Below are 20,584 nucleotides of genomic sequence, written 5' to 3'. Positions count from 1 at the left end.
GGGGATATAGTGAGCCAAGATCCAGAAGGAAGAACAAGCACAACTCTGTTATCTCTTCTCAGGATGACTGTAGTTGCCTCCTAGCATGTCATGTCACTCTTCTGCTGAAAATCCACGAATGGCTTTTTAGGACTTTTTCCAAAGTCCTTTGTGTGAGCAAGGCCTGATGTGATCTTGCCCCTGTGTTTCTCTGAATTTACCTGATCACTCTGTTCCAACCACTGCTGTTCCTTGGAGACCCCAAACAGTACCAACTCAGGGCCTCTGCACTGCCTGTTCCCTCTGCCTAGAGACTCACACCTTCACTCTCCCTGGGTCTCTGCCCAAATGTCACCAGCTGGTGAGGCTGTCCTCGACCCCTGTATAAAACAACAGCCCTCTCAGTTATTCTCTGTCCTTACACTGCTTTATTTTCTTCCAAGCTAGTAAAGCCACCTGATATTATACACACACATACATATATATGTATACATACACACACATTTTATGCTCTATGTATGTGTATATCATAATATATGATATGCTATATATATATGATTTTTAACTTTTTTTTTTTGCCTGTTAAAATGGGAGTTTTGGGAGAACAGGGAGTTTGTCTTGTTCACTCTTGTGGCCCCAGTACTCAGAACACCATCTAGAAGAATGTGCCCAATCAATACAAGCAATTTGGCATTGCTGGTAGCAGAACATACCTGAGGGGTGAGGTGGGAGGTGCGGCTGGGAGCCAGTAGATAGCAGCGGCAGGCTGGGGAAGGGGGCAAGCCTCAGGTGATGGCAAGGGGCTTGGACCTTCTTCTGAGTGAATCAGGAGCCAGGCAAGGGTAGTGAGTGGTTGGATTTATGCTTGGGGATGGTCACGCTGCCCGTTGGGAGGGGCGTGGCGTGGAAGGAGTGAGACTGGCAAGTTACCCCAGTGCAGGTAAGGGGTAGGGGTGAAGGGCTGGTTCAGGGGGAGGGAGGCAGGGAGAAGGCGAGACTGATGACGCCTTGCCCCTCACTGAGCTGGGGAGTCCCAGAGGGGAGATTCTGTTCTGGGGGTGTCAAGTCCAAGGGGCTCTTGGGCAACCTAGTGGAGGTGTCTGGGAAGCTGGGGCCAGGTGGGTCTAGAGCTCAGGAGGGAGGCCTGGGCTGAAGAGAGGTTTTGGGCTTGGAGCACGGGGAGCATGACGTCATTGTTTTCATCATCCCCACTCAATCTTCGTCTAAGCGAACTTTAATTGAGCACTTAGTATGTACCAGGCACTGTGCTCAGAGTGATCTCTTTATTGACTCTTCTCTGTAACCCAGTGGTGTGCTGGTACAGGTCTCCCAACCAGCTCTCTGGAGAAAAAACGTACAAACCCTGATTTGCAGAGTTTGCCAATTTCCATGATGTAAATACTTCAACCATGGTTGATTTCAAGCGACTGACGCGATGTTATGGGAGGTGGAATTTGAAGAGATGGGCAGTGGCACAGCATCATGTGGAATTTCCACCACAGATACAATAGACTCAGACAACCTCCAGGGCATCGATGAGAGTAAAATGAAGTAATTTTATAGGAATTGACAGGTTTGGAGTATTTATTACCTTTAATTTTAATATTGCTTATTTAATTGCAAGTTTACCTAATTTAATTTTTAACAATGGTGATTTCTAATGACCAACTTGCAAAATTAATTCCTGAAAATTTAACAAGCAGCTCTTGTGAGCCAGTCTGAATCAGTTCCAGCACACGGCTGCTACAATCCCATGACGTCGTTGCTGTGGTCGGGGAGGTGAAGTGAGGTCACCCAGCTGGTGAATGGGAGATTTGGGTATTCTTGAGCAAGTAACTTCCTGTCCTCGAGCCTCAGTTTCCTCATCTGTAAAATGGGGACAATAAAACGTATCTCCTGGGGTGCTGTGGAGAGTTCATGAGTTAATGCTTATAAAGTACCTGACATACAGCAAATGGTTGACAAGTGGGAGCCACTAGTGTGTTATAGTTATTTTAGTAATAATAATGAACATATATCCTCTCCTCAAGGTATTCATGTTCTAGTAGGGGGAGGTGGTCAGTGACAAGACATATACATATTCATAGGATTCTGATCCAGGCAGAAAAGGAAGACTTCCTGGAAGAGGTTGCATTTGAACTAGGTCTGGCAGAATTGAGAGAATGGGGGTCCGTGAGGAATAGAGGGAGGCATTCCTGGCTGCTGGTCCACACACAAGCAGAGGAGGGATGAGAGATGAGACTGAAGGCAACTAGAAGGATGTCGAGTGCCAAGACAGCGTCTGAACTTTTCTCTGAGGGCCCTGGGGAGCCACAGCAAGCTGCTCAGCAGGGCCCGGTGGCATCAGGTTGGCCTCTTGGAACATCAGTGTGACTGCGGTGGGGAGAAGGGCCAGGAGGGGGCAGGAGTGGAGGCAACATCGGCCACGATGAGGAGACGTGGAGATGGAAGCCCACCCATCTGGGCGGGGCTGGGGTGGCCTCCAAAAACACAGGCTCCCTTGACCCCCTCCTCCCCTGCAGCTACAGTGAGGGGGGGAGCAGTAGACTTCCCTTCCCCAACTGCTATCATCCCCACCCCTGCTCAGGCCCAGGTCCAGCTCCAGCCCCAGCAGCTAATCCTGGTGACACTGGGCCCCGAGGCCGGGGCGGGGCAGCCGGGCAGCTGGCCTCAATTAGCTGGGGAGCCGGGTCTGGACAGTGTCATTAGGAGAAAACCAGAGCCCGGCCATAAACTCTAATGAATGCATTAATGGAAGGCTTGTGCGCCTCAAAGGGGAAAAAAAAAAGTGGGTCTAAATAAAGTTATTAACACAGCCCACCTGTGTTCGGCCCTCAGACTATATTGTTCAAATAGCCTATTAACTCCTGAAGCATCCAGTCTTGAAAGTGAGCCCTGCCTCTCTGAAGCAGACGTTTAACTGCGTTCATATAATTCAATTAGATTCCTCAGTCATGGTCCAAAGGCATTCTCTGGGCTTTCATCTCAGTAATGGCCTGCAGGCTGGAGTGGGGAACAGGGGGTTAAAAACAGGGGCTTGGAACCTGCTTTCTGGCCTGACTTATCCCATCACCTGGAAGGGCCTCCAAATGAGTTTCCTGGGGCAGAAAGCATTCCCCCATGTGCCCGGGCTCTCCGATGGCCTTCTGTGCCTGGAGTTCCCACCTACATCCTTCTTGCGCATCCTCTGTCTAACATCCAGGCCCTGCAGCCCCCATTCTGCCCCACCCCCCTTGTCCAGCAGTCCAAGGACCCTGACTCCACTCAGCCAACCCTATTAATAAAGAGTTAAGAAAATTCATTAGGAAATGGGTCTTTTATAGATTCCGTTAAAGCTTTCTTCCTACTTCTATCACTGAGAAAGGATAAAAATCCTTTTATCACTCTACAACTTGTTAATGTTCCACCCCGGGAGCACTTCATCTGTAATAAACATCTTCACAAAATATGCATCCCCAGGGAGGGGCCGCTAATTTCCTCAAGGCCTCACACATGTGAGGGGTTTTATTGCCTGCAGGTGCTTCATGAGATTGCGTGGGCTTCTAATAAATGTCCACTAAACCGCAGGTAGCCTGGGAGTGAGGTGGGCTTGTGCACCTGTCCACAGAGGGCCTCCACACACAGCTCCTCCAACTTCCCCTGGCCAGCCCTGGCACCGGCAGCTCCGGAGACCGACCTGCCCCTCGGATGCCTGCAGGTAAGTTCTCAGGGCCCTAGATTCCATCCGAGCCACTCACAGAGCCCTGGGTGGGGCCGGGGCCTCGCTGCTGCCGCTTGACATCAGAAGGATTCCGCCCTGGAACCCACACACTTTGGCAGGCTTGGCAAACACACAAAGACGTTGAAGGCGTGTTCTCTGGTTGATTTCTTGGTTTCCTTTCCTTGTTTGCTGTGAGAGAGTCACCCCATTAGGATCTGCTGTGGAAATGTGATTATCAATAAATTTGACTTCCCATTTTCTTAGTAACTGAGACAGAGAAAAGAGCTTGCCTCTCTTAAGTGCGATTCATAGGAAATGTGTTTTGCATATCTTCAGGGCAATTTTTGGGATGTTAAAAGTAATTGCTAGAAAAATAGGTGGTAGCTCAGTCACTAGAAAAAAAAAGATTACTTAAGGAGTAGTTTTCATCTGCATTCCATGAATTAATTAGAAGTTTGCATTTAATAACTATCTCTCTAGTCTCTGGGGTTCTTTCCATGTTGTGATCACCAAATAAATCGCGAGCTATGTGCTGGGTTATGGGCAGATACGATGCCTTGTGGCTGAGGGAGTGGGGATGCGGCCAGTGGCTCTTTCTTCACCTCGATGTGAGCTGGAGAGTCAGCCCTAGGCTCCTGGGGGTTCACGGAGGCCCAGGGGAGAGACATGGGGGCCCGACATGGATCTGCAGCCTCTTCCAGGACGAGGTGTCTCTGAGGACCAGAGGTCGGGATGCTGAGCTCATCTCTAAATCAAAGGGTGTATGTTGCTTCTGGACACTTAATAACTGGCATTTCTGGGACACTTCCATGGCGGCGGTGGGGACATGACCTGAGGTCTGTCCATATGGCTTGGTGCATGCATGCCCCCACACAGGGAAGCCACCCATGCTAGGGAGAGCAGCTGCTGGATTCAGCAGAGACAACACACTGGGGCCACAGAGGCTTCTGGAAAGAGGAGATAATCCAGATCTTTCTGAAAGCCCTGAGGAGGAACACTTAACTCAGCTGCGTTCGCAGGCCCCTCCTCCCCAGCCAGGGGGCTGCGCAGAATCCCACAGTCTCCAGATCCAGGGCCGGGAGGGCGGTAGAGCAGGGCCTGGACAGTTGAGCCTTGGGTTGTGCACATTCCTTGTCTGGGAAGATAACGATAACGATCCCGTCACTGGGTGCAGCACCCGTGATAATACAGGTCCTGAGGTCTTGCTGCGGGTCAGGGCCAAGCACCCGGAGGACAGGGGCTTACCTCTGGAATCTTAACTACCCCGTTGTGTGCCAGGAAGCTCAGGTTTAAGAAGTGAGGTTACTGACCCAAAGTCACCCAGTGGAGGAAGAGAGTTTGGGAACAGAAGCAGAGGACCCTATCCGTATCACCTGCAGGCATCCTCCCATCAGACCTTCAAGGGAGGGCACAGGCTGCCCAGCTTGCAGACCACAAGCTGAGGCTCACCTAACAGTGGCGGAACCTGGCAGGGCCCTGACCTCTGCCTCCATCCCCCGGACACGGCTGCCCCCCACCCCCACCACTTCTCTGTGCTGGGAGGAGAGAGGGTAATTCACCCCCTGCCCCGACTCCCACTGGTCCACCTGGCCCGGGCCAGCAGAAGCCATAGGAGGTCCAGGGAGCCTGGAGCAGCTTCAGAGGCGGCGATGGACATGATGAAAGGCCCGGAGCACGGGACCCAGCCAGAAGTTTAGAGGAAGCAGGGTCACTGCGCCTGGGGAGTGGAAGGCCCAGGGGGCCGGGGCCCCGGCTAATGGGGAGCACCAGATGCTGACCAGCTGTTCTCTGTCTCCCTGGAGGCCCGGCAGAACCAGAAGAGCTTCTACAGCAGGAGAGAATTAGGGGGGATAACAGGAAGAACTGGCTGAGGGGAGTGGTCGGGCTTTGAGGAGCTGTAAGAAACAGGATGGCAGCTCCGAGCTAGGGCCTGGGGGCCAGAGAGAGAGAGAACTCAGAAAGGTAGCCCTGATGCACTGACACCCCTCCTCTACAACATGATTTGAATGAATCCACCACCCTCTCCCACCCAGCCCTGCCTTGTGGGCCAGAAGCCCCACTGTTCCAGTAGCAGGGCCAGTGGTCTGGGGCCTCAAGCCTTGGACAGGAGCCTCTGAGGCTAAACAGTCAGGATTCCGGGAAGACCCACGTCTCGGAGGCCGGGGCCCCCGCAGGCTGGGGACAGCTGGTCCCAGGAGGCGAGACCTTTAGCGGCCAAAGCCCCCCAGCATGAAGCCCCCAACCCCATAGCTCATCAAGATAAACTGTAAAGTACTAAATTGTAAAGTAAGGGTGAGGAAGGCCTGCAAAATCCCAGTTCTACCCACAGTGAATACTTTGGTGCTTTAAAAATCCAACTAAAATATCTAGGTGTCTGCGTTCAGCCGGTGCTCTAAGCACAGGCTCTGTCTGCTCACAGGGTGACCCAGCCTGGCACTTCCTCCCTCGCATCAGGGCCAGGGCCACTGACCTGGGGGGCTTGGGAGGGGAGGAGCGGGAGAGACCCTGGAAAGCCATGCTCAGGGCTGGTGCAGAGCTGGCTTGCTTCCTTCCTTCCTGCAGACCTCACCCCAGCCCCCAACTCATGATAGGAAAACCGGGGTACAGAGAGAGAGAATGTAACAGGTCTGTGGAGTCAAGGCCAGACGATGGTGGCCAAGCTTTGTTCCAGCCCAAGCTGAAGCACTGTTTTCTTGATGATTTGATTCTACTTCTGGATGGAAAACTAGGATGTCCCTGCTCAGCTTCCTTGACCCCTTCTGGAACCCAGGGCTAGGTTTGTTCGATCAAATATAGGGCACTCTATCCAACTGGAATTTCAGATAACAAGGAATAATTTTCTAGTGTAAGTGTGTACAATGCAATATTTGGGACTGACTTACACTAAAAAAAATTATTCCTTGTTTACCTGAAATTCCTATTGAATAGTGCATCCTGTATTTTTATTTGCTAAATCTGACAACTCTACCCAGGGCCCCTTCCCCAGTTGGGACTGCTGTGCCCTCCCGGGAAGAACCTTCCAGACGTTTCTCTGGCAGTAGGAACCCAGGCTGGAGGCACTGCTCTCACAATTCGGAGACGCCAGAGGCTGTAATCACTCCTTTACTGTTGCAAAGAAGAGAAAATGAATTTTCTTGCGATATCTTTCTTTCGGTATATATTTTTGGAGGAGGCTTGGAGGGCTCCCTCACAATGGGAATTATTTATCAGGGAAATGAGGCGTTTTTGAGTTCGTCGTTTGTGGAGGATACAGCGGTGCTGGGCAAGTTGCTTCTGTGATCTCCGGTTTCTCTGGAAGAATATGGAAAACAGCTGATGGTGTAAGGCAGACTTTTCCCTCTGATGCTTCTGGAAGCTCATCTCCTTGATTTAAAACTTGCTAGGACACAGGTGGATGTTTTTAAGACGTAAAATGGAAGGAAGGATAAAGACAAAATACCAGCAAATGTTCTCGGGCCAGCCCTTGGAATATGAATCTTGGGATCAATGGTATTTCATTTTTCAAATTGTTGAGGTCTTTTTCAAAAAATTATTTCCAAAAGGGCCATTGCCTTTGCATATAAAGATTCTTAGGCCTTTCTTTTTCTTTCCCACTCCCTCTCTTTCTTAAGCTAACAGAAAGATTTGAAAGACATTATCTGAACTAAGCAATCAGGAAAAAATATTTGCAGAGTCAAGAAAGATCAACAGAACACAGAAAAGAAAGGAAACAGATAAAAAGCAAGTAAAACACACAGAAAAAAGTCTTTATGTTAGATTTTCGTTAAAATTTTTTGACATCTGACTTTATACCGTGGCGTGCTAATCCTAATCACATTTAGTTTCAAGATGCCATAACTGAAACATCAAATCTTGATGGCTTTTTCTTACTTTTTCCAAATATTTGATGGCTCTTTCTTTTTTTTTTTAACATCTTCCCAGACCAGGAGAAATATTCCAATATGGGAAAATAATGTATTGAGTGTATTTCTTTTCTAGAATGGTATCCGAAGGCAGTCAGGGTCTGCTCTAAAGATGGCAAAATTTTGCAAAGACAAAATCTTAGTCCTAATTCACACCAGAACGAGAACAGGGGAGTTTACCTACACTCCATTTGCCAAGTCTGAACCATGGGGAGAGTTCTGCTTCACTGAGCAATAAGCCTGGCTGAAACCCAAGGGACCCAAACCTCAGCCTGCACCCCCTTTCCAGCTCCCATCCATCCTCTTCCCTTTGGGATCATAGATCTCAGATCGGAATCTTGGCCCGGAGCCTGGAGCCGGAAAGTGGGGCTTGATGTCAATTACGGCCCAATTCCAGAGGTGCCATCAAAGAGTTAACTAGGATGTCCCAGTGCGCAAATGTGGGATAATTGGGAAACAAATTCTACAAACATCTTGAAAGGGGCAAAAGACCTTTGATCTTTCTATAGAAAGGCAGACATTACCAACGTTACTGCCTTTTGGGGCCTGCACACATCTCATACCAGGTTAGAGGATGCCATCTTTCTGAGAAATCAGCCGACACCTAATTCCATCGTACCTTAATTAGCCTAACTGGTTTCGTATGTCCAAAGGCATTTTCCCCAAAGATTAGAGGAGAGAGCAGGACTGACAAAATAATTAAATATGCAATTTGCCAAGCGTGGGCAATATGGCTTTGAAATCACCTTTTCAGGAAGTTTTACTGCTTGTTCATGGACATGTATATTGCAGCCTTCAGACTTTTATTTAAGCTCTTTTGATTGCCTTAATGGATTAATACCTGGGTGCCATCAGCGAGGGCCTGAGACCCAAGGCTGTTTCTAATTTCGCAAATATTGCGCCCGCTTCCTCTGGTGTTATGACAAAAGCAAGCCTCTAGAATTTGCCTTCTCACTTAAAACAACATGCTGATCCCCTCAAATAATTGCCTGATGTCAGAATCGGCATCTCCCAAGTGGCGTTGTTGGTTACAGGAAAGTCCCACGGTGCCAGGGGCCTGGGCGGCCGGCGGCGGGCTTGGCAGGACTGGGGAGGCCCGTGTCGTGCTCGGGGTCTGGGTCTATTTGGGGTGGCATTCCAAAAACGAGTCCGTGTCTCCTGACAGCAGGATGCCTCTCAAACGAAGTCCCAGGCAGCCTCCGGGGTACAGTGGAATGTGTTACTGTCCCTGCTTAGGACTCCTGCCAGTGGGTAAGGAACATTCCATGGGAAGGGGCGGGGGAGGTGCTCGTGGGGATCTGGAGAAGAATCTCCGTTCAGGCTCAGACTGCTGCGTGGAGGGAGGCATCCGGAAACCGGAGCTGGGAGTTTGCTCTGGGGGAATAGTTTGCATTCTGTCCCCGGGGCTGGGAGAGCTGGAGTCCAGGAGGAGGAATCCACGGAAGTGATCGCACCGTTCCCATCTTTTGGCTGAGCTGGGTGTCTGGGGGCAGCGTCTTGGGGCCAGTGCCAAGGACATGAAAGCAGGGTCTCTGGGGGTGGGGGGAGTTCTTTTCTGGTATGGAACATGTGTGGGTACCCAGTGGGCAGAGGATGGATCTGTAATGGCATGCAGAATCGCTTGGTGCTGGGAGTGGTGAGAGGGTAGGTAGAAAGGAGGGAGAGAGAGAGAAACAGAATCAAAAAGACAGCACACACACGTGCATGCGCGCGCGCGCACACACACACACACACACACACACACACACACACACACAGATTGCCTTTGAAGGCAGGGGCGGGGGGGGGGGAGGGAGGGAGGGGACAAGGCCTAATTGTCCTAGGGATGTGCGCTACGGCCGGGCTTTTTCATCGTCCCCAGAGCTCCCTAATGAGGCTGTGGCCTCTCCTGGTGGGAACGCTGCTCCCTGGACTCAGCTTTGATAAAGCGGATGGACCGTCTGGGTCGAGTTACCAGGTTTTCCTCTTTTCCTTTTGAACCCTGTGGTGGTTTTGCTCTTTCATGACAGAGGGGGCCAAAGTCCCTGGCCTCTGTCCTCAGGGGACACAGGCCATCCCACCTCCTGGGAAGGGCAGGGAGGTGGCAAGCCCTGGAGTGGGGATGCTGGCCCAGGCCACGGACTGGGGGAGAGGAGGGGGCTTTGCTGGGCTTGGTATTCAGAACTGTTTGCCAGCCACACCGGGTCCGCTGGCCGCCAGCAAAAAAAAATCACCTAAAATGCTTCTTAGCAGCCACGGGGGGTGCTGGCATGGTGAGGGAACACAGGTCAGTAACAGCAGCGGCAGCAAAGATAATGCTGTCTGCGTACTGAGAGCTCACTCTGCTGGGCACCGAGCCAAATGTTTGACAAGGATGATACTGTGCTCCTTTTACAGAGGGGCAAAAAGAGGCTCCGAGTGCAGTGGCCTACTGGTCAGAGGCAGGATGGGACTGGATCTGTCACCCCACGGCCCAGCTGTTAACCACTGGCCTTCCTGAAGGGGCGGGAGCCTCAGCTGGCCCTTGAGCCCCTTCAACACACCAGTTTTCTGGGTGCACAGACCCTCCTTCATTTCTTCTTACCCGTGACGTGACTGGGCTTTCAGTAAGACCACAGTCATAATGTTAGCAAGACCCCAGCCCTGAGGTCCTGCCTCCCCCCGGTGTCCAGAGGTTGCCCCGGGCAGTGGCTCTGGCAGGGGCGAGCCGTGAACCAGGCACCCTGGAGCAGGAGGAGAGAAGAGGACCCCCAGCCAGTGGGACTTCTCTGTGATCTCTGATTAGAAGAACACGCCCTCTCAGGTGGTGCCTCCTTATCAGGGAGGAAAGCCCCCTTTCTGGATGGCAGACGGTGAGTGGCCAGAGAGAGACTGTCCCCTCCCAGGACCTTCCCACAAGAGAGGTCCCGCTTTCAAAGGCAGCTCCGGAGAGGCTCACCTGGACTTCAGGGTCAGACTTGTCCCTGGCCTGGTGGCCTGCAGCCCCACCTCCGCCTTCCGGCCCCCCTGCCCTGATCCCAGCTGCCTGCCCTTGAGGCTTTCCCAGCAGGGCTCCTCGGGCCCGCTGCCTGCTCGTCCTCGCTGCTGCTGCCCGGAAGACGGGCGGCAGCTGTGCCCAAGGCCCCTGTCACCGCGGCCAGTCACTCTTGATCTCTGCGGTCCGCTGGGCTGTGAGCAAGGACCTTAACTTTTGTCTAACTTGTGAAAAGAGAACCTTGTAAGCCTTGACTCATTCCATCAGACACCCACTTTGTGCCAGGCCCTGGGCTGGCACCGGGGGCACAGTGGCCAGTGAGGTGGATGCGGTTTCTGATTCTGATCAGCAGTGGGTTCTGGGCCACACGCTCCAACAGTGGATCGGGACGCCCCAGAGTGCAGCCACGCCCCGAGCGAGAGCTGGGGACAGAGCCACACAGTGTGGGGAGGCAGCCCTCCCGTGGCCCCTGTGGGTCCCTAGGGATGGTGTGTGTCGGGGCAGTGGTGCCCCTGCTGCTTCGCGCTCCCACCTGAACCCGCGGCTTGTGGGCGGAGCCACGTGACGCCTCCGTTAGGAGCTGGAGAGCTGAGAATTCCTGCTCGAGCCCCTGGCAGAGTGTTCTTTCCATGTCCCATCATTGACATGCCCTCTTGGACCTCTGGGTCACATTTGTGGTAAGAGGGTGCAGAGGGAAACAGCGATAAAGGGAGGGGCATGATGAGAGCAGAGAACTTTCCCCCAACTTTTAAAAAAACTTATTTTATTGAAGTATATTTATTATACAATGTGTTAACTTCTGGCGTATAGCAAAGTGATTCAGTTATACATATATATACATTTTTTTCATACTCTTTTCCATTATGGTTTATCACAGTATATTGAATGTAGTTCCCTGTGCTATACAGTAGGACCTTGTTTTTTATCCATTCTATATATAATAGTTTGCATCTGCTAATCCCAAACTCCCAATCTATCCCTCCTCTCCCCTCCCTCCCCCTTGGTAGCCACAAGTCCGTTCTCTATGTCTGTGAGTCTGTTTCTTAGATAAGTTCATTTGTGTCATATTTTAGATTCCACATATAAGTGATATCATATGGTATTTGTCTTTCTCTTTCTGACATACTTAGTATTAGAATCTCTAGGTCCATCCATGTTGCTGCAAATGGTATTATTTCACTCTTTTTTATGGCTGAGTAGTATTCCATTGTGTGTATATATACTGCATCTTTATCCATTTGTCCATCAATGGACATTTAAGTTGTTTCCATGTCTTGGCTATTGTAAATAGTGCTACAATGAACATTGAGGTGCATGTATCTTTTTTTAAAAAATTATTATTTATTTATTTTTGGCTGTGTTAGGTCTTCGTTTCTGTGCGAGGGCTTTCTCCAGTTGCGGCAAGCGGGGGCCACTCTTCATCGTGGTGCACGGGCCTCTATCACGTCCTCTCTTGTTGCGGAGCACAAGCTCCAGACGCGCAGGCTCAGTGGTTGTGGCTCATGGGCCTAGTTGCTCCGCGGCATGTGGGATCTTCCCAGACCAGGGCTCGAACCCGTGTCCCCTGCATCGGCAGGCAGATTCTCAAGCAGTGCGCCACCAGGGAAGCCCCCGCATGTATCTTTTTGAATTATAGTTTTGTCCAGATATATGTCCAGGAGTGGGATTGCTGGATCATATGGCAACTCTATTTTTAATTTTTTGAGGAACGCCCATGGTATTTTCAATAGTGACTGCACTAATTTACATTCCTGTCAACAGTGTAGGAGGATTCCCTTTTCTCCATACCCTCTACAGCATTTGTTATTTGTAGATTTTCAAATGATGGCTATTCTGACCGGTGTGTGGTGGTACCTCATTGTCGTTTTGCTTTGCATTTTTCTAATCATTAGTGATGTTGAGCATCTTTTCATGTGCCTGTTGGCCATCTGTATGTCTTCTTTAGAGAAATATCTGTTTAGGTCTTCTGCCCATTTTTCAATTGGGTTGGTTTTTTTTTTTTTCTCCCTTTATTTTTTAATTTTTTATGTTTAAATTTATTTATTTATGGCTGTGTTGGGTCTTCATTTCTGTGCGAGGGCTTTCCCTAGCCGTGGCAAGTGGGAGCCACTCTTCATCGCGGTGCGCGGGCCTTTCACTGTCGCGGCCTCTCTTGTTGCGGAGCACAGGCTCCAGACGCGCAGGCTTAGTAGTTGTGGCTCACGGGCCCAGCCGCTCCGCGGCATGCGGGATACTCCCAGACCAGGGCTCGAACCCGTGTCCCCTGCATTGGCAGGCAGATTCTCAACCACTGCGCCACCAGGGAAGCCCGAGGTTGGTTTCTTTTGTTACAAATATATTCAAATACATAGAACTTTTTATTACAAATACATAGAAAAATCGTGAGACCAGTCCAAGGAATGCCCACATACCCACCTCCTAGATTCAACACAAGCGAACTTACTACTGTACTTGCTTTATCTATGTATACACATATCTGTATCTGTGTATTTTTTGTTATAAGTTTAAAAGTAAATTCCGTTTGCCATCCCTAAATACTTCAGTGTGCATTTTCTAAGAATAAGGACGTTCCCCTCAGTAACCGTTAACACCATTACCACGTGAAGAAAATTAACAGTAATTTGAGAGGGAGGGATTTTGATAATTAGTTAAAAATCAAGTGCTGGTACCTCAGAAAAACAAAAGGCCTGGCAGAGTGTTATTTTAAAAGCTTCCTTTGGTTTCAATCTCTATCCAGGGCAGCTGGAGGAGGAGGGGACGGCACTCTGGTGACAAAGCCCGTGAGCTCCGCGAGAGCAGAGCGTGGGCACACAGTGGGTGCTTTCGAGGTGTTTGTTGATTGAATGCATCCCCGGCCACAGCCCATCCCTGAATCCCCCCTTATGCTCCAGAGTACAGAGGGGTCTGTCCTTCCGGCTCCTTCCTTGCCCAGAGGAGGGAGGCATGTGGGGAGAGTGGGGGCTTGCCTGGCAGACAGACTGGAGCTGTTTGAATCTCTGAGACCTGGGCTGACTGGCGTACCCCCAAATCTCCAGTTCCCTCGGGACCATCGAAACATCTGGGGTGAGGGTGTGATGTGGTGCCTCCCCAGGCGCTGTGAGGCCCCTTCCCCTCCCTGAGGGGAAGCATCTTGTACCTGTGTGTGTGACGTTAGGAGAGTTTGGGTGGAATATGATGGAATAGCATTCAGCCTTAAAGAGGAAGGAAATCCTGACACAGGCTATAGCATGGAGGAACCTGGAGGTTGTCAGCTCAGTGCCATAAGCCAGTCACCAAAGGACAAGAACTGTGTGATGTCACTTATGTGAGGTACTTAGAGCAGATTCACAGAGACAGAAAGGAGAGTGGTGCAGTTACTGAGCCTGCGCGTCTGGAGCCTGTGCTCCACAACAAGAGAGGCCGCGACAGTGAGAGGCCCGTGCACCGCGATGAAGAGTGGCCCCCGCTTGCTGCAACTAGAGAAAGCCCATGCACAGAAACGAAGACGCAACACAGCCATAAAAAAATAAATAAATAAAAATTAAAATTAAAAAAAAAATTAAAAAAAAAGTAGAGTGGTGGTTGCAGGGGCTGGTGGGAGGGGGAAATGGGGAGCTGTGGTTTAATGGGGACAGAATTTCAGCTTTGCGAGATGCAAAGGGTTCTGGAGATGGATGCAGGTGACGGTTGTACAACCATGTGAGTGTACTTAATGCTACTGAACGGCACACTTACAAATGGTTAGGATTATGGTTAGAGAAATATTATGTATTTTACCACAATAAAATGGTGGGGTGTCGGTGCCTGTGACTGGCTGGTTTGTTAAGGTTCTGTTGCAGAACGATGGTGCCCCCCTCTCCCCCACCCCGGGTGCTCCCTAGCAAAGCCCACAGCGTGGTCAATCAGGCAGAGTCTCAGAGAGCTGAAGGTGCTTGGGAGCGTCAGACCCGAGACCCGTTTCTGGAAACGTTTCTGTTTGAAGTGAGTCTCGCCAACCAGGAATGAAACAGAGGCATTTTGTCAAAGGAAAGAACTTGATGAAAAATTGTTTTATGAAACCCGAATTTTGGCATGTTTTCACATTTTAGTTTGTCAGAAGGCAGAGTAATAAATGTTAAGCGTGTTGTTTATTAGTATGTGTGGTTGACTTCTTTTATGATGACAATTTTATTTTAAAGTTTGTCACTGAGTCCCTGCCGGACGGGGTGGGGAGTCTAGAAAAGAAGGGCGGGAGGCACGGTTTCCAGTTTATCCAAGTAGAGAGCAGTTTTTATTAAAATAACAGAAAAGGAGGAGGCAGCCCAGGCCCAAAGCCCCCTCCCACTCACGGGTCAGGGGGCCAGCGTGGCCTGCGGGCGCCTGTCCTGGGCCCCGGCCTTGACCTCCTGATGTCTGTCTGGCTGCGGTGGGAGCCGCGCGCTGCCCGGGCCAGCTTGCGGGCCTCTCGGCTGGGCCGTGCCTGCAGCCTTTGTTCCCCAGGCTGGCACCGGGTAGCCAGTTTGTGGTTGTAAATGGAGGGAGCAGTGGACGAGAGGCTGTGCAGGGTGTGGACAGCCCCTGGCAAACCCTCCATGAGAGCCGGCCAAGGGAGAGAGGGACCGAGCGTGTGTTTTCTTTCCTCTCACCTCCTCTCCACCCACAGTGGATGGAGGGGTGGAGGTTCCAGCCCCTCGTGAGCTGAGGGCAGTGGGACCCAGGAGGAGGACACTGGGAGCTGTCATACAGCTGGCCCTGCCACTGAGACTGGGGGGTGCTTCCCTCCAAAAGCCTCAGTTTCCTCAACTGTGAAATGGGGTCTCCATGCTCACCCTGGGGCTGCTGTGAGCTCCTGTTTTCTGGGTGCTCTCCTTGGGCTGGGCGCTTTGGAGGCCATATTCCACCCAACCCCAGGGCGGCCCTGTGTCCAGTCTGATCCCCCCTTTCAGATGAGGAATTGGGGATCAGAGAGAGGGAGCCCTGTTACCCAAGCCGCCCAGCAGTGAGAGTGTGGCTGGCTAGGGTCCCGAGTCTGCTTGGAACCCAGGCAGGAAGTAGGGGGACGGCCCTGCCCCGCTGGCTCAGGGTGGGTATCCTCGAGGTGACTCGGCAGCTGCCCTTAGGTTGGGGAGGAAGTACAGCTTCTGAGGCCACAGGGAGCCCTGCTCCGAGAAGAGCCCGGGGGTCCTGGCCAAACATGGCGACTTTCAGCCCCCAGGGTCTCTCCCTCCTGGAGTTAGGGGCCTGGGGCCCCTGCATCTATGCTCTTGGCCCAGGTCTGGTCAGCTGGGGAAGGGGCTCCTGAGCCCCACCTGGTGGACGTACCAAGTGGTGAATCCCCACCTCTATTCGGGCGGTGGGCTCCTCTTTGGGGGTTTCTGGGCTGGGAGGCCAAAATGGGGGCAGGAAGAGAGGCACGGGGCCTGCCGGCATCCAGAGGGTTTTCTGCGCAGTTCCTGACAGGGCACAGAGAGGCTGTGGCCCTCTCTGGTGTCACAGAGCGTTCTGGCAGAGGGCCACCTGCCAGTCCCTTCCTGAGGCCACTGGTGCGGGCACTGAGGCTGGTGCTGGGGTTGGGTGGGACTAGGGGAAGGGTCTCCCACCTTGGGCTGCTGCCTCCTCTGCTTCCTTTGGCATGTGGGGTGGGGACTTGGAGGAAGGTAATGGGTCCCCAACACCCCTTGTTCGTCACATTGTGTTTTAGCCCCAGGTCTGGCCAGTGGCTTTGAAATAGATGTTGGTCAAGACAAGCCAAGGGGAGCTCGTTTGGGATCCTTTCCCTAGATTTGGACCCTCGGGGCCCACGGCCATCACCCCTGCTGTAGGAAACGCTTTTAAGAAAGTCGAGGTGGGGGATTGGAGAGCACTGTCCAGGCCTCTGGCTGTTGGCAGCTCCTGCCCCATCTGACCTGAAGCTTCTCTGGCAGGGCCTCCAGCATGGCAGCGGATCCTCCATAAAAGGATAAGGATCACATTCTTCACGTTTTAAGTTGCACAAAAGCTGTATGCATAATTAATGTGCAATAAACGTGAGCAGCTGGAAATTAACTAAATAAAAAAAAAAAGGAATATATTTAATTGTAAAAATTTAATTTTGCTTTTATTCTTTTCCTTTCTCTCTCTCCCCGTTCCCCCGCCCTTTTACAACTTGTTATATTCTCGGAGCCCTTCAGATCTTGCCGGAGATCATATTCTGAAAGCCTCGCCTCCTGACCTCTTGCTGGGGAGCCGAGGACAAGATTAGTTTTAAGCCTCGGCCCAGTCAGTTACTTTCAGCAGAGGGTCCGAGAGTGTCCACGAGCGGGGCGTTATTGTGTCGCAGAAAGGAATGTTGTAATCATCCCCCAAGACCTTCCTTGGGGGACCACTATACCCTGGTTTCAAGGGCTTTGGTAGATGCAGCTTTGAGAGTCGCTGTTTGAAACTCAGAGAGCCCATCATGGTATTTAAAATTCAAAAACGTGAATTCAGTGGTTAAGAAGCCAAAGGACTAAATACATTTACATAAATTCAAACAAAGTATTTTAAGCAATACCATCCAAGGCTCCCTTTCTTCTTCTCCTTCTAATTTTTTAAAGGACATAAACCTTTTCTAGGTGATAAAATTGGGTGGTAAAATTTCCCAGTGGAAAAATTTATTGACCCATTCTTACTTATTATCACATCTTTTCATAAAACCTGGGAATTCAGCTTCAAAAAACAATCCATCCACTTGAAAGAAAAAAAAATATTTTTAAAGAATAAAACACTCTATTAACAGATACTTTAAAACATGATTTATTGCACACACATAACAACAACAATAACTTAAAATATCAAATCCTTGGAATAAATCACTGCCGATCCCATCTCTCTTAAACGCCAGCTGTCTTCCTGTTTCTGCCGTCTTTCTCAGCCCTGGTCTGTATCAGGAGATAATTTTAAAAGAGGCAGAAGAATCAAGAGACGGAACTCAGAGGCATCTAGGTTATTTGGGCAAGAATCGTGTTTTTAGAACATCCTAGTTTGTCCTGGACAGTTCACAGCTGGCCCTTCTCAAGTCTTTTCAAATAGCAACCAACTCAGAGTGTCTCTTCGACTTGCTCTGTTACCAGATGAATTTATAAGGAGAAAAAGACTGTCAATAGTCAATCACGTTTGTTGCCACCTCTGCCAGGTACCTGGTCCTTTTTAAGGCAAACTGCCATCATCCTAGAGATGCCCAGGCATTGGGGACCCACAGGCGAGCTGTAAATAACCAGGTCCGTGGCTGTAGATCACCTCTGGCTGGCCAGCCATGCAGCCTCCACGGCGGCCCAGCTGGCAAACGCAGCCGCCTTTGTGAACAGGTGGTCCGCAAGGGTGGCGGCTGGTTTCTGCAGCAGCCTTGAAGGACCAGCCTGGTTCCAGCCCAAGACAACCCACCCAGTGCTCGGCCAGGCCCCAGCCGCAGGCCTTCGCATTAAACAGATTCTGACACTAAAAATCAAGATCTGTCTGCTGTTGTCATAGGAATATGCAATATCCTCTGGAGGTCTCCTTATTGAAAAACCACATCTTGCTGCTGCCCGGGCTAGATTTCTATTCTATTTGTATTGATCACTGGGAAATGTCTCATTCCCTGGCTGACAAATACAGCCAGCAGGAAGGGAGTTTGTGTTTGGTGGAAAACGTTTGTTTCCACAGTAATCTGGGGGGCCCCGGAGCTGCAGTTATGTTCATGAGATGTGGGGGCATCTCTAGTTAGGCTGTGGGATTACAAATGTGGGGATGTCATGGGCTTCGGAAATTAGCCGATGTGGCCACTTTGTCTCAAAGACTTTGGGCCAAGGGAAGGGACTTGACTTACCCACGTCCCAGGTAGTGGCACTTCTAGGAGTCTGTGCTATAGATGGTACCTGTCAGTGTGAAAGGTCATCCAGCACAGCACTGTTTATAGGTGCCAGGGGGTACCTATAAACAGTGCTGAATACTGACACTCTCATATGGTTCAATCTACTAAATCTACTGCATAAAATGGTGTGCAGTCTTTTTTTATAAAATTTGTTTTTTACTGAAGTATAGTTGATTTACAATGTTGTGTTTCAGGTGTACAGCAAAGTGATTCTGTTATACATACATGTGCATATGTATGTGTGTGTGTATATGTATACACATATATTCTTTTTCAGATTCTTTTCCATTATAGGCTATTACAAGATATTGAATATAGTTTCCTGTGCTATGGCATTGCCGTCTTAAAAGGCATGAGATGGAGAACTCTCCAAGATGTATTAGGAAATGAAAAAAGCAAGCTGCAGAATTATGTACCTGCTATGCTCTGTATGTGGTTTTTAATTTTTATTTATTTATTTATTAAAAAAAATTTTTTTTTTTTTTTTGGCGGTGCGGCATGTGGGATCTTAGTTCCCTGACCAGGGATTGAACCCACACCCCCTGCAGTGGAAGCGTGGATTCTTAACCACTGGACTGCCGGGGAAGTCCTATATGTGTTTTTTAAAAAGGAAATATACACATATTTGTTGGAATAAGCCTCAACTCTGGAAGCAGACATTAGAAACTGTCCAAAGTGACTGCTTTGGGGAAGGGACCAGGGGACTGAGGAGGGGTGAGAGCAAGGCTGACTTTCCCCTTTACAGCCTCTCTACCTTCTGAATTTTATACTGTGTGCGTGTAGGGCAGATATAAAATAATTAAAATTTAAAACAAAGATCAAGATGTCAGGAAAGCCGTCATTATATTAGGGGTTAGGAGCTTAGACTCTGTGGTCTGAGAATTCTGGGCTTCAAGCCACTTTGTCTCACGGAGCCTCAGTTTCCTCATCTGTCAAGTGGGGATAGTAATGGTGTTTACTTCACAGAGTGGAAGTGAAGATTTCCTTGAGACGTGAATGGGAAAGGCTCAGCCCAGCGGCACAGAGAATTCAGTAAACGTTACATGTTATTATAGATGACATATAAATCATAACACACACTCATAAATCCTTACAGCGACTTGCTTGGCATTTTCGTTTTCTTGAAAGAGAATTTAAAAATATCTGCGTGTGTTTAGAGCCAGGAGCTGAGACTCTTGAGTGTTACGTGGAACTCTGTTTAGGGGACCGTTTCGCTGATGCAGTGACGGCCAACGCTGAATCTGCAGGGTGGGTCTGGTGCTTTTTTTCTGAACCCGTGAACGGTCTTCCGCATCTCTGTGTACACAGGCAGGTGAACTAATAGAATTAGGCTTATTGGTTTAATTCCTCTGGGCCCCCTTGGCGAGGGGAGAGCAGCTGGATGAATATTTTAATTAAGCTCTGACACCCAGAAGTCAAAGTCCCTGAGCGGTCCCAGTGGGCAAGGTCTCGCAGTTTGGGGTTTAATCAAGTTCGGTTTCAGAGTTCAAATTTCTTCCTGGACAGAAATGTGTCATTAGGCGTCCAAGATTTCGACTGGAAAAAAAAAATACAACTTGACTGTATTTTCTCTAGAGAATGACACTGTGATTCGATTAGCTCCCTTTCCTTGACATTTTGCCCACTTTATTAACTTCTGCTTTGCTTTTAAGCAGGCAACTACTGTTTTACTTCCCTGAAGAAGCTCATAATATTATAATTCAAGTGTCAGGACAGATTAGGTTAAACGAACTGTGTAATTCCCGAAGGAAAACAAACTTCAAAACGGACGCGGTTCGAGTTGTAACATGTCATGGATTGCATTAGCGTTGAACGGGTGATTCTATCACCTGATGTGCTAAAGTTGGCTCAAATGTTCCCCACTCTGCAAGGTGAGAAATTACTTAGCTAACAAAACATTTCGTTTTCCTCTCTTTGCATTCTTTCTTTATGAGATCCTGAATGTGACATTTTCACCAAAAAATCTCTGCGCTTATTTGTGAAAAATGTATATTAAAACCAAAACCCATCAAATGGAAAGAAATCACAGATGGTTTTATTCACAAGCAGTAGAATTAATGGCCTCTCTTCTCTTTATAAATATTAGAAGCAGATGAGTTCATTACGATTTCACCCTAATAAAGAAAACCTGCTTGATTTTGACAAGACATTGACTTATCTAAAACATCTCCTAAATAACAAAGCTACTTTCCGCCCGTAAAACACCAGCTCGCAAACACCAG

At 49.6% G+C, this 20,584-nt stretch overlaps 1 protein-coding gene across 3 annotated transcripts in view; it reads left to right on the top strand.

Annotated features, from left to right (window-relative positions):
• Nucleotides 1–20,584, top strand: part of LOC132367372 (uncharacterized) — a 94,937-nt gene that overhangs the window by 52,244 nt on the left and 22,109 nt on the right. The window contains exon 2 of one of the 3 annotated variants that reach the window (XR_009503770.1): nt 3,551–3,676. The exons of the other annotated variants lie outside the window; for them this stretch is intronic. The gene's annotated coding sequence lies outside the window, so the exon portion shown is untranslated. The remainder of the gene's footprint in view (nt 1–3,550; nt 3,677–20,584) is intronic. 3 annotated transcript variants of the gene reach the window in all.

Source organism: Balaenoptera ricei, chromosome 6, assembly GCF_028023285.1.
Source record: "Balaenoptera ricei isolate mBalRic1 chromosome 6, mBalRic1.hap2, whole genome shotgun sequence".
Lineage (NCBI taxonomy): Eukaryota > Metazoa > Chordata > Mammalia > Artiodactyla > Balaenopteridae > Balaenoptera > Balaenoptera ricei.
Note: the sequence above shows the minus strand (reverse complement) of the source record. Positions and strands in the feature narration are given on the sequence as shown.